Source organism: Glycine max, chromosome 10 (assembly GCF_000004515.6).
Source record: "Glycine max cultivar Williams 82 chromosome 10, Glycine_max_v4.0, whole genome shotgun sequence".
Classification (NCBI taxonomy): Eukaryota; Viridiplantae; Streptophyta; class Magnoliopsida; order Fabales; family Fabaceae; genus Glycine; species Glycine max.
The window spans coordinates 50,555,377-50,572,273 of NC_038246.2; positions in this window are offsets into that span (position 1 = coordinate 50,555,377).

The window sequence follows — 16,897 nt, forward strand, 5'->3', positions numbered from 1 at the left end:
AAAATAAGAAAAAAAAAGTGTGTTTTTATTTTTGGTAATAAAATAATAATAATTATTGAGGTCTCTTTCTTTTTCTTCTTTTCTTTTCCTAATCTCCAATCCAGCCTACCAAATATCTTTATCTTATAATTTTGTTTTTTTATGGGTAAATGTTACATGTGTATGTTGTTAGTATGTACAATGAATGCTATTCCCTTTTTCTTTTTATGCACCTGATATCTTCTTTGTTATCATGTGATGTGTAACATGCATGTGTTTTGGACTTGTATGTAGCCGTGATGGCGGAATGATGAAGAACTTGTACCTTAAGGAATCATACATAGCTTTTTTTATTTAGCACACCAATCACATACACATTTTTTTTTTTTACGGCACGAATCACATACACATATCACGGGGCCAAAGATGATTTACTGACTATGTATATAATCAGATCAGATGAGGGAGGTCCCAATATCTGACACAATTATTTGAGTTTCTTTTTTATTGTTATAAATTATTGAATTTGATTTGGTTAAAGTTAGTAATTTTATAAAATAAATTTTGAACTATAATTATTATTAAAAATTATAAATATATACTTATATTTATTGTTTTTGGAATAAAAATTGAATATACAATACTATTAATTAAATTTAACTAACTTAACTAGTCTTATTAATTTTAATAAATTAGTTATTTTTTATATAAAGGACTTAAGGTACTATTTAGTTGTATTTTAAATAACTACATTAAATTAAATAAATAAAAATTATAAAACTTTTTGTAAATGTTATATATATATATATATATATATATATATATATATAAAAGTTGGAAAATGAGATTGTCACACTTCTCACTTTTTCAATTAAACATTTTCAATATCGTCTTCTTTGATGTGCATTTCTCAGATTATCTCCACAATTAGTAAAAAAAAAAATTGTCTCAACTATTCTAAACTACCTTTATTTTATCTTTGTTTGTATAGGTAATTTTCATTGTTTCAATTTATTTCTTTTATTTCTATCTCAAAATAAAATTTTAGTATAAGAATTTGTCAATTATTAAGAATAACCTTTATCAAAATTTAATTTATTTATTATAAATCTAAGATATAATCTATACATCAAAACACATTTATTTATTTTAAATATTAATTATAAAATAAATTATATATTTAAAATATTAATTTATTATGAATTTTGATATTTAAAGATGTGTGTGTGTTATGTTTTATATATTTATTATAATTTAATTTAATTTATTAAATTGGTCTATCAAATATTCTCTTATAATTATGTTTTTTTTTATTGTTATAACTATGTATTTTGTCATCTCAAATGTACACCAAGTCAAATCTTGAATTGCTGATTAGGATCATGAATTTTTCTCTTCTGTTAAATAACGCAGACAAGATTTCGTCATTTTGATGCGGAAAGGAAAAGAAGTCTATCAGATGTTATAGAGCGGCAAGATTTATTACGACACTCTGTGTTAATGATAAAGCTTTTGAATGATTTTTTTCCCTAGCTTAAAAGTGCAAAACAGTATCTTGAGAAAATTAAAGCTAGATTAGTTTCTCGTATTCATATATTCATAATCATTAAAATAATTGTATATTGAAAATAATACAGCATTAAAAAAAAATTCAACATAATGTTGACAAAAATTTGAATCTTAAATCTTTTTATGTGAAGAATTTAATGAAGCTTATGTAAAAAAAAACAATTAATACAAATAGCTTTAAAATAAATGGAAATTTAACCTAAAAAATCATTTAAATGAGTAAAAAAAATCGATAAAAATAAACTCCTCGATTCAAGAAATGAGTATGGTGGAAAAGGGCAAAAGAGAAAGTTACGAAGAATCCCCAGCACCCAGCATCACGCAGTGTTAGAAGTTAAGTTACTATTGAAAACCTAAATGACGGAAAGAAATATAACCGAATAAGATATTGGTTGGAACACTCCAAAAGGAGAAGGAATGAAGTGGCATATTCTGGGTGCCCACTCATATGGATAAGCACGTAATGAAAAGTCAATTCTGGCCTTCTCAACAAAAACGATTCCATTAAAATCCGGATACCATTAATTACGTTAAAGTTGTGAATTGGGCGACAAAATAAAATATAGTTAGATTAGGTATCTGGATCCAAACTCATTGCCCTTCACACACTGTCCTTTGTCTATAATGGGTGACATTGAAAAAATTTGCTGATTTGTTTTCTGGGTATACACTATATACAGTTGTAGATTTATTTGGAAGGGTGGTGCATGAGGCCTGAGGGTCGAGGTTTATGGCATGAACCGAATAGCCGAGAGGGGAAAGTTTATTATGTGTATGTTGTGACATTAGAAAAATTTTCCATATTTATATGCTGGGACCAAATTTGGCAAGTGCCTATAATGTGATGTGAACATTTTTCTTTTGTTCTTTTGTTTTTTTAATATACCATCATCCACTCAAGTGTCTCATTTTCCACCCAACACCCACCGAGATTTTTAAATATAATCTGCCCCATATACGAATAATGATCATTTTGATATCTTTATATAAAAATTGAAACGTAAAAAGATTACACTTACAGTGTGTATACATTTGTTTGCAATACGTACAATTATTTATATCTAAGTTAAATAAATAATGAACATTTAGTAGTTTAGTAGTACTACTTAAAATACATCCAAAGTAAAAAGAGAAATATAAGAAAAAAAAATGGTGAAGTATGTGTAACCAATACATCCAGCTGGCAGCAGAAGAAAAAAAAATGGACGGTCAATTTGCTCGTTTTCGGAAACTGTTTGAGGAGGATCTTCCTAAAATGGAAGTTATGAATTGACTCTGTATTAACGATGATTACGGAAATCAGTTTAAACAAATACCATCTTTATTTGTTATAAAATTAAAGAAAATCATGTATCACACGTCGTCACATTCATAGCTATATCATATTACAAACTTAAAATTAGTTAGGGATTCGATGAGATTGAGAACTAGAATCACGTGGGATGAGGAAACCCGACCTCAAATACGAGATTCGCATTCGAGGAGGCATCAATCGCCAACATTGAAAAATATTATTTTCGGACTATAAAAGTTATTACATTCATTATAATTTACTTATTCAAAGTATCTTTAATGATCTTTATTCTTACCGGATTCTTCACTTGCCCAATCTACTAAATGTTATCTTCTCGTTGAGTTCTTTCTCGTAGCTAGGGCAGATGCACATGGAAGCCAGGAACTTTAGCCCCCCTCCCTCAAGCTTCTTTAAATAATTTATATAATGTATTTTTTTTAAAAATATTTTTAATAATATAATACTTCTAGTAAAAATAAAATTAAATAATATAATTGTTAGTATATAATAATATATATTATTTTTAGTTAAAATAAAAATAATATATTGTTTAATAAATCTAATAATTAATTCTATTGATTATATATTAATCTTTTTAATACCAAAATAAATACTATTTTTTTTAATAATATATATTATCACGCATTATAATCTAACTCAAACAGATATATATACATGTTAATACATCCTGTGTTTATATATGATTCTTCATCAATTGTTATAATATAGGCTAATTATGTTTTTGTGTCTTATTATAAGTTATATTTATCTATTTATATATCTAATTATTAACATGAGTTATTATTAACATTATATTATAAACAAAATATGTTATATATGACTGTTATAAAATTTAGCTATCGTTATTATTATATCTTATGTGTTTTTTCTTTTTTATTTTGTGAGACCATTGTTGTGAGTGTTTTTTTATTGTTGTTGTGTTTGTGAGGTAAAAATTCTCTTAAAAATTAAAACAATTATATGAGTTATAAACACATGTATTTTATTCTTGTATAATTTGAAATAAAATAATTTTAATTTTATGTATAAAATTAATAAATAATTTTATAAAATACATTATTTATTAAATATTATTTTTAGATAAATAGTTAAAGTACAAAAAATAATTCAGTCTCTTTTTTATGGGTTTTTGGATCCGTCATGCGTGTGAGGTAAGTTGTTTAACTAAAAAATATTTTATTTATTTTTTCTATATTTAATACGAAGTTAAGTAATTCATATAAATAATTATTTCTAATTTTAAACAATTCAAAATAATATGTGACACACCAGAATATATGTTTTTTTATAAACAACCCATTAAAGCTATGTTCACAAAATTAGCTAAAAAATTAATTGGCATTTGAAAATTGAAAAATTAATTTATTAAAATATAAATGCTTGGTAAAATAATTATTGGAGTAGTATATTAAACAATAAAATCATAATTTATTTAAAAAAAATAATATAAACTTGAATAAATATATTGAGGATAAAAATAAAAAATATAAAAAAAACTAAAAATTAACATTTTAAAAAACGTTAAAAGTTACTAAAAAGAAGATTGAAAAAAACATGTTTGGGTCCTATAAAGTTTAAAAAGTATTAATTTTGTCTTCATAAAATTTTTCATATTAATTTGATCCCTACAATAATTTTGTTAGATGGTTTCTTAACTTAACTAGTAGATTTAATTTTTTTTTCATCTTTTCAAGTACACTCAAAAGATACAAAAATCCATTGTTACTTAATTTTTTTTCTTTGATCTCATAAGAAAATATACAAAAATCGCTCAATAAGTGATGAAAAATTACAATTTGGGGATCAAAATTGTTTAATTCATTTTCAGGGATTTTAACTGTCAAAATTTGTTGAAGTCATTTGTAATCAAATTACACGTATAAGTTTATTTATTAAGTCAGATTACTGTCTAACTGAATTATTATTAAATACCAATAAAAATATATTTTATTTTTATAGGGGACCAAAAATAATATAAAAAAATATAAAAACAAAATTAATATTTTAAAAAATTTATAGGCAAATCAAACATATTTTATCTAAAAAATTATTTATCATCAACTAGAAAAAAAATCTAACTCATGAAAAGACTAATTATGTTGTATAAGGTATCATAACCTATAGTTGTGAAACTCAATCCGATCATTGATCCAATCGAAAATAATAGATCCATGCATCAATGGTCTAATCAGTGAGTCATTAATTTGTCCAATTCGACCCATTATATATTAAAAATTCAAAATTATATATAAGTATATAATTACATTATTTGAGTAAAAAAGTTTATTCATAATTCAAAATTTAAAATAATAATTGATAATAATGAGACAGTAAAACAATGTCATAGATATGATATTGTTTTTTTTGTAAAATTGGCTGGGTTGGATTGGTCGGGATCCGATACTTAACCGATCGGATTTGATCAGATCATTCCAAATTAATTATTTGACCGATCCAATAATAAAATCAGTGACACTGAATTTCGATTGAATCATCCAACCAGTCCGACCAAACCACAAGTATCACTTAACCAAATCTCAATTTCTCATTGATTATGAGGATTCTAAAAATGGAAGCAGGCAGGCAATGTGCTGAGGTGGCAAGGTGACCCTTGGAGGAGCGGAAGGGACATTTTGAGAAGGAAAGAGTGAGGGTGACAAGGAAGCGTGCAAGACGGATTAGTTTTCTCACTTCCTCACTTTGTCGGAATCAATATAATTCAAAAATCAAAACAAAATAAAGGTTTAGTTGCATTTTATTTAATCTTCATGATCAGTGCTTTTTGTAAACGTGTTGTTTGACTTCATTTAATTTTATTTTATAAAAATTGTTAGTTTGTCTATGTTTATTCATTTTTTAAAATATAATGATAAGTTGTAATTTTAAATTTGTTAAAATACACTTGAAACTATAATTTAGTAAATATATATTAACAAGTGTGTAAATTAACTAACATGAAATTATTCTAACCTTACAAAAAGCCTTGAGATTGAGTATGGGATATGCATCTCTGTTATATATTTTGAGGAGTCGTCTATAGTGATTAGACCTCTTCAAACAAAATTGTATTTAGTGTATGATACATTGATACGTGTGGTTAGACCAATATATTCATAATCAAAATATTTCGATGTTGATTAAAAACCATTTTCTTCTAGTTCACAAAATTATTTAAATAAATTAACAATTTAATTATACCTTGTTTAATTGTATGGAAAAGTGAGAAGAAAAATAGAAAAGAAGATCATTTTATCTTTTGGAATAAGGAAAAAAAATTCCCTCTGTATAAAAGAAAGTGACGGAATCAATAGATAGGTTTTGTTTTCATGGATTATTCTACTATGTTAGACATCACCTTCCAAAATATCAAAGGGTGTTCTATATCTCTAGATTTAGTGTGTATTTGCAATGTCACACTCCATCATATATTGTTGTCCTAATTTTTTAAGATGATATATGACAATTTGTAGCAAGATTTGATGACATATCATAGAATCCTGTTGAAATATGTTAAGATATGGCGAGAATACGATAAATACATGTCAAAATAGCTAGTAGAGAGGGGCATAAAGGCATTCATATGGAGGGGCGAGCCGAGTTAGTCGAAATCTGATCCTACATGAAGCATTTGACTCAACTCATGCTCAATCAGAGGATATACAATTCCTTAATCTCTAATGTGTAAGCATGAAGAGGTTATGAACCTCAAATGGATAGATAATAATTCATTGACTACTTGACTAATAGCCAACTGAAGGGTATAATTTAAAAAAAAGCATTTTTTTCATAAGTAAAAATGTACTTTTTATTTTATAATGTTTAATGTGTTTTTACATTTCTCACTAAACAAATAAAAATGATTTCATCCTTATAAATAATTTATTTATGATTGTTAATATTTTTAAGCGTGTTTTGTGATCTTTTCTTATTTAAATCTTTTGTATATTCTTAATTGTTTTTTTATATATAAATAGACTATTTTTTTTAAAGAATAGATATACTTATTATTCTCTCAATACTCTTGTCTTCTTTACTCTTCTTTATTTTTTCTGAGTTATATTTTATTTAACATTAATATTTTTTCTTTCAATGCAATATCAATATATATATATATATATATATATATATATATATATATATATATATATATATATATATATCATTCTATTTTCTTTATTTTTATCCTTTTCTCCTCTTTTACCTCATTTACCAAATAAACCGATAATAATTTGAAAAGTAACGTATTTATAAATGTTTTTTTAAGGCAACATACTTATAAATGTTAGTAACCCGAAAAATGAAATTGTAAAAACTGTGTGCGAAGGAGGTCAAGTGGTCAAAAGAGAAATTTAGTTTATTTTTTTATAAATAAATAAAAACAAGTGTGCAAAGGCTGATATTTTTTTGCTGTTTTGCAATCGGCTGATCTGGTGTGAATGGTGATGGAACGAAAATGAAAAGATTCTAAATGTAGGCCTGAGTGACTGAGTGCATGATTCGGATATTATAATTAAATAATGGACACAAAATAATACTAATAATTTATCGTCCTTTTGTAAAAAAAAAAAAAAAAAAACCTTATCGTCCAGCCAAGAAATATATAAAAAGAAAAGAATCAAGCCCCACATACAACCTCGCAATACCATATTATGTTTTCTTAATTGTTTTCATGCGTTGTTGGGATGAGGAAAAAAACTTAAAGAAAAAGGATAGATAAATGTAATTAAAATTTAATGTTTAATTGAATATTAATAAAAAAAAAAGGCTTGTTTGACTTCATAAAAAAACGAGAAAAATAAAGTAGAGAAATTTAATATATATTTTTATCATAATGATAAATTTATTTAATTTGACCAAGCTATGAGATTAAAAAATTAATACACATTAATTGATCATTGATCAATAACATGCTTCTTTTTTATGTAAGCATAGTTAAATTTGATTTTAGTTCTTTTAAAAATTGTTAATTTTAGTCTTTGTAAGTTTTTTTTTAAATGATCCTCGTCGCTAGTATGGGTCAGTGTATCCATTTAACCTAATTCATTTTGGTCTACATCCAAATGAACCAAAATAGGTTGACCTGCTTATTATTGAATGGATGGTTTTTTGTTAGTCTTCGTCTAGTGTGCGAGTAAATGGATTGGTTTGCAGGTTAAATAATAATAAAAAATTATAAAAAAAATTGGAATATGTAAACAAAATTTTTAATTTTGAAAAACTTACAATTTTTTTAAAAAAATATATAAAATATGGAAAAAGAACTAAGATGCGATTAACGAAGAAGAATAAAAAAAGATGCATAAAATAATGAATTTTGTATTTAAAACTTCATCTGGGTAATCACCCAAACATTAAATAAAGCACAAAAAAACTCAATATTTTTAACTTTATGTATTACAAATTATAAAGTTCCGAACACAGAGAAAGAGTTCAATACATACTAATCAAACACCAAGTAGCAATTATCCAATAAAACCATAAAATAATAAATCATATTTAAAAATGATGAGCCCAAAATGAATAAAAAAAAACTGGTCAGTCCAAAGGCTAACTCGTTAACCTCTGTAGACCCAACTCATTTAACATGCAGGTAAAACTAATTGAACCAAATAAACTTATATTTGACAAACTGTACGTGGTTGCGTGCGTGTCAATTGCTGGGACGAGTATTAAGAGATAAAAGCCATGGCAGCTAGAGTCTTATGGCAACTCTTTTTATTGCTAAAACAGTTGAAATCGGTTTCCAACTGAACTATTTTCTAATAGTTCAGTGTAATTCAGTTTTAGTTTTCACAAAAATAGTTTAGTTTCAGTTCAATTCCAATTTAATTCAGTTCAAAAGAGTTATTTGAACACCCCTGCCAAGAGATCGAGGTGAGGGATAAGTGGCCAAGGAGGTAAAGTTCATTGCATGCACCATGCATGCATGCATGTTTTAATTTGCAAGTATATCAGCGACTCCATTGCCTTCACGTACTCCAATTGAGGGACATGAAGCTTTGAATTCTTTGAAACCAAAAGATCGAGCATATAAATGTCATTGTTGGACACCTTGCAGCACTAACTAGAGAATTAACTTAGAATTAGATTCGCAGATAACAACAATCTGTAAACTAGTCGACCAAGTTAAACAAAAAGTCTCATAAAAACAAGGACACCATCTTTATCTCTTGTACTAAAATATACACTCTTACCCCTAACAAGTAAAAAAATTGACAATATATTACACTTTACCTTTTAAAATATCGCAAAAATAGTTTTATGACTAAAATATTTGCACACTCTCTTATTCCGATAGTTTTAAATATTGTCTTTATAACTAAAGTATGCAATTTTATTTTTAATAAATTAAAATATATTACAATTTTCATCATTTTTATACTTTTTATTGAAAATTTAATAATTTCTATGTTTGCTAATATGTTTATGCATTGCTTACGAAAAAATGTGTGTTATAAATTATTATTTCTTATAAAACGTTTTGAGTCATAAATTCATTAAAGGTCAGTTTTAGCCTTTAATATAATATCACCTATAATTTGATTAGATGTTTGGGGCACCTAACAAGGTTGATGTGTGAAAAGAAAGAGGAATCAACGCAATCAATTGAGTGAAGGGTATTTTGGTTAGTTAAAAATTTCAAAATATTTTAGTATATATTTTGATTAAAAACATATTCGTTTAAAGAATATTTTTAGCAACAGTAAATTAAACTATATATTTTAACATGGTTGAGGAGTCATTACGTTCTTGAAAATATCTTTCATAAATGTTTTTTTTTTCACTTTTTTTTTCCTTTGCAACAGTTTTTTCTTTTCTTTTCATGTTCATGTTACCAGGGTGTACGAGGGGAACGTTGAGGAATGTACTTCATTTTTTTATCTCTTTGAAGCAGAATGAAACTCCTCCTTAATTCTACTGATATATAAGAAGATCTTTAATAAAAAAAATTTAAACTCAGAAATTTCTGTTCACTAGATTTATTATTATTTTTGTTCAAGAGTTATAAAAAATTCCTCTTCACTAGATTTATTATTGTTTTTGTTCAAAAGTTAGAAGAATTCTTTTTTTTCCTTCTTCTATGCAAGTAGAATCCAAGAATTCAAATTGTATTCTACCACTAAAACAAAAAAGATAAAAATTCTTATATTCTATGTGATATCATGAGAGTAATTCAAAAATCCAAAATAGATTATTCAACTAAAAATACTCTTGGACCTTTTTTATTTAAGCATCTAGTATTTGTTATAGTTTTCATTTTCATTAAAATAAAGTCCACTAAACATTTGACATAAATTTAATGTAATCTTATTTTTTTCGTCTCATAACTGGTAACACATAAGAAGAATTTTTAATGCAAAACTAAATACACAGTTGTTTGGTCTTAGTGATTTTAGAATCAATTTTTTTAAGTAAAGTTTTGAGTTTGAGTCTTTTGGATGAAAAAAAATATAATTAAAAGAAAAAATTTAAAAATGAATAATCATGTTTCTCATAAGAGATTAATCATCACTAAAAATAGTAAATACTTCGTACCAATATCATGGTGATAAAAAAAATACACAACTAAATGTCATCTTAATTTTTTCTATAATTATATAAAAAAATCCCAACCAGATAAAAGAAAGAAAAGCAGCCATGCTCTACATTTTTTCAGCATGATGGTCAAACTCACGTTTGAATCGACTAGGCACCTTACTTTGTTTAGGCAAAAAAAAAACATGCTATGCCTCCACGAGTTACTAATAAATATATAAACTGATAAATCGAAAAAGAACTTCATCGACCAATTATTAAATATATAAACTGATAAACGTGCACTCCTAGAACTTCATTGATCAACGTGCTCGATATGCAATACGTATTCGTTTAAACAATACTTTACCATATCCCTTCAAAAATAATAATAATAAAACTATAGGCTAGATCAGACTCATGTGACTTTCTTTTAGTTTTTAGCATTTTGATTTTGATCACTGAAGGTTGAGGATATTCTTTTATACATGGTATAAAGCTCCACCTAATACTAGATATTTTATCATGTGCCGGGTTTTTAAAATAACAAAGCTCCATCAAATGTCAAAAATTTATTTGGCAACGATAGTTTCTAAAATTAATTAATTGTAAATTCTGGCACATTTCGTTGTTATTTTTTGTTATTTTGCAGAACCACCTTCAATATTAATGGTCAAACCTCCGTATACTGACAGAGATACTGATGCTTCTACTGGTGTAATATTTGTGATGCAATGTAATCTGCAATTGACAATGAGCATCATGCCCATTCCTCCTCCTTTTGATTTTACATTACAAAACAAGTTTCCGCTTGTTGTATAATATTTTCTAATTCACAACCAAATTAACTTATTTTAAAATATAGTAATGATTATCGAAGTAGTTTTTCTTATATTTTACACTCCAAGCATTAAATATTTTAATTTGCTTTTAACGGATAAGGACGTAATAACATTAGAATATTTCCTTCTTCGTTAAGATTAATTTGTCAAGCTAGCACAGTGAAACTTTTGCTAAGGATAAACCGTTCGTTTTCAACATTTAAAACAAGAAAGGACATATCGGTCCAATTTCAGAAGTCATAACCATGTTCCCCAACTCCCCTAGTCAGTAGTCACCCCTTCTTAAAAGGGAATGTTTTCTTTACACGAAACAAATGCTATCAAGTTGCCTACACAGCTTCACGTTCACGAAACAATGCTACATTGTACTCCTACATCCTCACAAAAAAAAAAATGTTACATTGTGTTATGAATTTAATTAGAGTATAAATGATTTTAACTGTTTGAAAGCTCTGCTAAGCTAATCTAGCTTCTATTCCGTGAACCTGCACTGCACCGTGATCCATACCCCATTTGTCAACGGTGGCAGACACATTATTGGGGAACTTTTTGGTGGGTTGTTGTTGGGAAGAGAGAGGCTTGAGAGCTTTTATTGGTGAATGGTGATGGAAGAGTGGTTTTCACCCGTGATATTGAGAACAGAAACAGATGGTGAAAAAGTAGGAGTAAGGGGAAAATTATTGATAATTTCTAGTTGATTGTTACATGTTAACCAAGAAAAAAAAGTTGAGAGTTAGAGTATGTTTGAGTAAATTTATCTTCAAAGACTGGAATGACTTTTAAGAGAAAAAAATGAAATGAATTTTTTAAGGAAGTTTAATCCAATTGAGAGGTGTAAATATTTAGTATGTTCTAATATTTTTAGAATTTATTTTCTATATTCCATGTTCCAATTATTAGAATAAATATCTGACGGGATTTTTTTAAAAATTTCCAATAAATTCAAATTAACTCATGCAAAATTTAATTTGTAAATTTTTTTTCATCTTTTAAAGAAGTTATAATATATGAGAGAATTTTTACAAGTTAATTTTACCTTATTGAAAAAATTATTCATTTTCCTATAAGTCATTATAGTGTTATTAGTTTTTTTTTATAAATTAAAAATTTGAATAGAGATTTGTCGGAATTATGAACATATGCTGATCAGAAACTATTTAATAATTTCTTAAGTGAGGGGAATGAAAAACAAGGCAATTGAAAATGTAACTGACTTATCGATCAAGATCACCCATCATTCCCCAAGAAATGCAAGCAAAGCAGTACCAAACTGCTGCGTGTTTTCGGCCCAGCCTGGAATCAAGGTGTAATTGGTTTTGGGCTCAATAATAATGGGTTGCTTTTAAAAGTCTAATGGAGATTGCTATTATCACCCTCACAAGCTTTAGAAAGCATTTTCCAAAAATACCTTTTAAACGGAAATATACATTTCAGTTGTTTTCTTTATGAGCAAATGTTAATGGTTGGTATTATTAGTTTTTGGATTATGAGTACTGACATTAAATGTGATCATTACTTAAACTTCACGACATTTTTGGAATAAAAGTTGAATTTGTGATAATATTAAATGTGATCATCACTTTTATTGGTCTTGATAATTTGTTTTATGTTGTAATATATTACATGTAGATCATTGTAGTGTAGGAGGCAGGTGGTTTGAGCGTGGAACCCACCTAAATGAATGTTATTTCTACACCATCTTTGTTTCATCAAACAAGGAGGCTTTATTTCTAAAGCCTAAATTACGGTTCCTGTAGAGTTAGAATTAGGGGGATGAAAGGTATAGGTGAAACCGTCACCCTAGGCTTCCTTATTGAACTCTTTTTTGTTTGTTTGTTCTACTTACTATTACTCAAATCTTATTTTCTGCTACTTTGAACTCGATCACTCCTAAACTATTTGCCCAAGCCTCATAAAAATCTCTCGAGCTCGTGGTGATTAGTAATTTAGTTCCTCGTGTACGATGTTTGTACTCAGTCTATGTTTCTATACCATGAGATGCTATTGCCCTTAATTATGTCTAAAATGCAATAAAGCACAGTATTCATAGTCTTTTCAATCCTTTGCTATTAAGCACTTCTTATACGCTCAAGTATTAGGCTTAGCATGTTTTGAAAGCTAATAGTTTAAATTATCCCGAAACCATGGTTTAATGTAAAAAAGAAAAGAAATTTTGAATTTGATATAATTTCCTTTATGCATTCAAGGATTAAGCCATTATTAGTTATTGAAGAAAATATACTGATAATTATTAATATACAAGGATTAAACCATCCACTTGTATAACATTTTATTTCAACCGCTCCAGGTTGTTCATTGCATTGAAGTTGAGTTTAGCTTCTTGACTTTGCCAACCTCACTTTGTGCCAACAGCGAAAATGATTAAACGATATAATTCATCTTCTTTCACTTATTTATAATGCATATAAATTCTTGGATATCGATTATATCCAAAATTTTATTAAAGAGGTTTAGATTGCTCACTCATTGGCATAAAATACAAAGGCAAAGCTTGACACAATTTTAGGAAAATGAAACAAAACAAAGATCCACCCAAGCTACTCGGAAAGGATTAAGGGAATAAGATTTAGAAGAAAAAAAACAGATTATACATTCACAAATGTTATATATTCTCACCTAAACATGTTATATATATATATATATATATATATATATATATATATATATATATATATAATAAATTTATTAATTTTTATGATAGTTATCTTAAAAATTATACCAACAATAGTTTATATAATTGGTTGAAACTTGATAGTAAAAAATAAATTCATTCATGATCATTAAACTGTTAGGCACAAGTTCTCAATAATAAATACAAGACAAAAGAGAAGAATTTGATTGAATAAAAAAAGTCCAAATAATTTCAAAATTGGTCAAAACAAAAAATTATGAAAGTTTAACCACAACATTATCCATTGAAAAATACATGAAAGGATCATACAAAAGTCACGAGGCATGCAACAAAATACTAAACAAGAGAGGAGGATTAAAAAAATCAAAATAATAAAGGTCACGATTGGTTAAAACAAAAATTACGAAACTTATACACATAATTATCCATGTAAACCATAGCAAGATACATGGAAGGATCATGCAAAAGTCTTGGGGTACTAAAGCCTGTGACAAACAACATCTAGCCAGAGAACAAGTTATAGACAAAAATAGATATACATACATATAGTCATATAAAGACATGAGATCGAGTTTGAACGCAAATCACAACCATTTCATCATTATTTTCAGCATCGCCCATCTCTTCATAGTCACTGTCAATATCTGCTTCAAGAAGCCACTGCTCAAATTCATCCACATCATCATAATCAGGTGTATATAACCCATCTGAAGTGCCATAGGGATCAGCCCCAAGCTCCTCACCATGGCATGCATGCCACATGTAAGAATGGTCTACTTCTGGCTAAAGCATCTACCATGTCTATTAACACTTCCGGTCACTCCCAATCATTTGAGCCTTGGAAAATATGGTTTCTTCAACCGGCGAAATGCAAGCGGTGTAATGCCACCACAGTTAAAAAGATCCAACAAACGCAAACTGCTTCCATGCTTGGCGTCATCAACCAGCATTGAAGCGACAATGCATACAGTGAGCTAATAACAGACGGTCTTAAGTGCAAAAGTCCTGCATCCATCTAATAGTAAAATTTTCAGTCTTGGAAGAGTGCCAATCTCTCAAGTGAAGAGTTTTAAGTTCCTTGTTTGATGCCAAACTCAAAACAGCATGGTTAGTTAACAGATTGCACCGTCTTAAGCTAACATATATGTGTTAAATTAAAGTAAGGGATGTTGCGGAAATATCATGAAAAACTAGATCAGTTAAATGAGCCCCATGAGTGACCTTAAGCTTGTATAGGCGAGTGCAAGAATGCATATGCTCTCCATGTTTGCATACTTGTCAGCCATTAGAAGTAATCCCAGATCATTCACTCTTGGCTTCGAACCAATGAAAGATGTTTCAACAATCTCCCAAGTTGATTGATTTGTTGAAGACCAGCATTGGTGAGGTCAAATGTAATTCTTGGTTCAATCAGTGGTGCGTCTTGAAGAGGTGGATGAGGTTGAAGCCAATGAACAGATGGAAGCGATGTCTAGTTTCGACATGATGCTCGCAACCACTCAATCCTCCTCCTCTCTCTCTTTTTTGTCATATACAAGCAATTTTGTATTTGGTGACACACAAACATCATTATTCAATCTTAAATAATTTTTTTATTACTGGTAAAATAATAATTTTATTTTTAATCTATCATAAAAATATTTTGTTTGATTTCTCATAAATTACTGAATTTGATTTTAATTCTGACTAATTACAAATAAAATAAATTCATTATGAAACAAATATAAAATTTATTATTACAGAATAAAAAAAAACATCAAAAGATAAAAAATTAAATTATTATTTCATTAGAAACTCGGCACAAAATCAAATTTTGTTTGATAACAAACAAAGAATAAAAAAATATATTAAGCCTTCTTATTCATGCACCAAATGTTTATTTATAGATTTTAATATAATTTTGGTTTTCCTATTTTGTTTAGTTAATAATATTGGTGCTTTCATTTTAAAATTGAGACATTTTATCTTTTTAATTTAAAAAATCTATAATTTTAATCATTGTATTTTAAAAAATTCACAATTTTGATGCAATATTCAACCTTGCCTACATTTTATTTTTTATATTATAATTAATTAAATCATTTTTATGGTGCCTTCCTTATAACAGTATGTAATGTTTAGGGTTTAATTAGATCAAATTAAAATAAAAAATACTTAAAATTTGAATATTTGATAAAAATTATAAAATTTTAAAAATAAGAGAATTAAATGTCTTTATATTAAATTTGAGGAACTAAGATTACAAAATTTTTAAAATAACATAATCAAATTTTTTTTTATTTTAAAATAAAATAATTAAAATTTGGGATTAAACAAAAACATAAAAATCAAAATTATGTTTAAGCCATTTATTTATTATCTTTGTTGCATAGTGATATTTTTTGTAAGTTTTTGAAGCAAAGCGTCTTTTTATATGGGATTTACAATGGTACTAGTAGTTTACTTGAATTTTTTTTAATGTTTTTTCTTAACATTTTGAAAATAACTTTTCATAACGTAAAACAATATTTCATAAAAGTATTTTTTACAATATTAAGAAAAATAAATATGGTTGTCAAAAGTATTTTCATAAATATTGTTTTTAATCCATAACAAATTACTAGTTGACCTTAGAGATAGTTATTCACCAAATAAAGAAAATGAGGTAAGGGGAATGTCAACCTATATCTACAAGTTTTAGGTTCATACTTGATTTTTTCGAGCCATTATCAACCATTAAATATATTACAATAACTTTTGCATTAGTTGACGATAATTGAATCTCTATTATTAACTCCATTGTCATAGGTGTCAGTGATACATTCATAACAAAATCAATGTTTGATTGGGGTTAAGATCCACCTTCACACAAACTTTTTGAAAATTGTTCCCTATGCACTTACAGGGTGTTCACAGCTTTTCTCATTGGTCTCCCCACTACTAAACCAAGTGCCATGAGTATACTCTCATCATAGAAAAATAGTGTAAGTTCAACGAATCTTATCCAAACCACAGTTTTAACAATGATAGCCGTTGGAGACACAA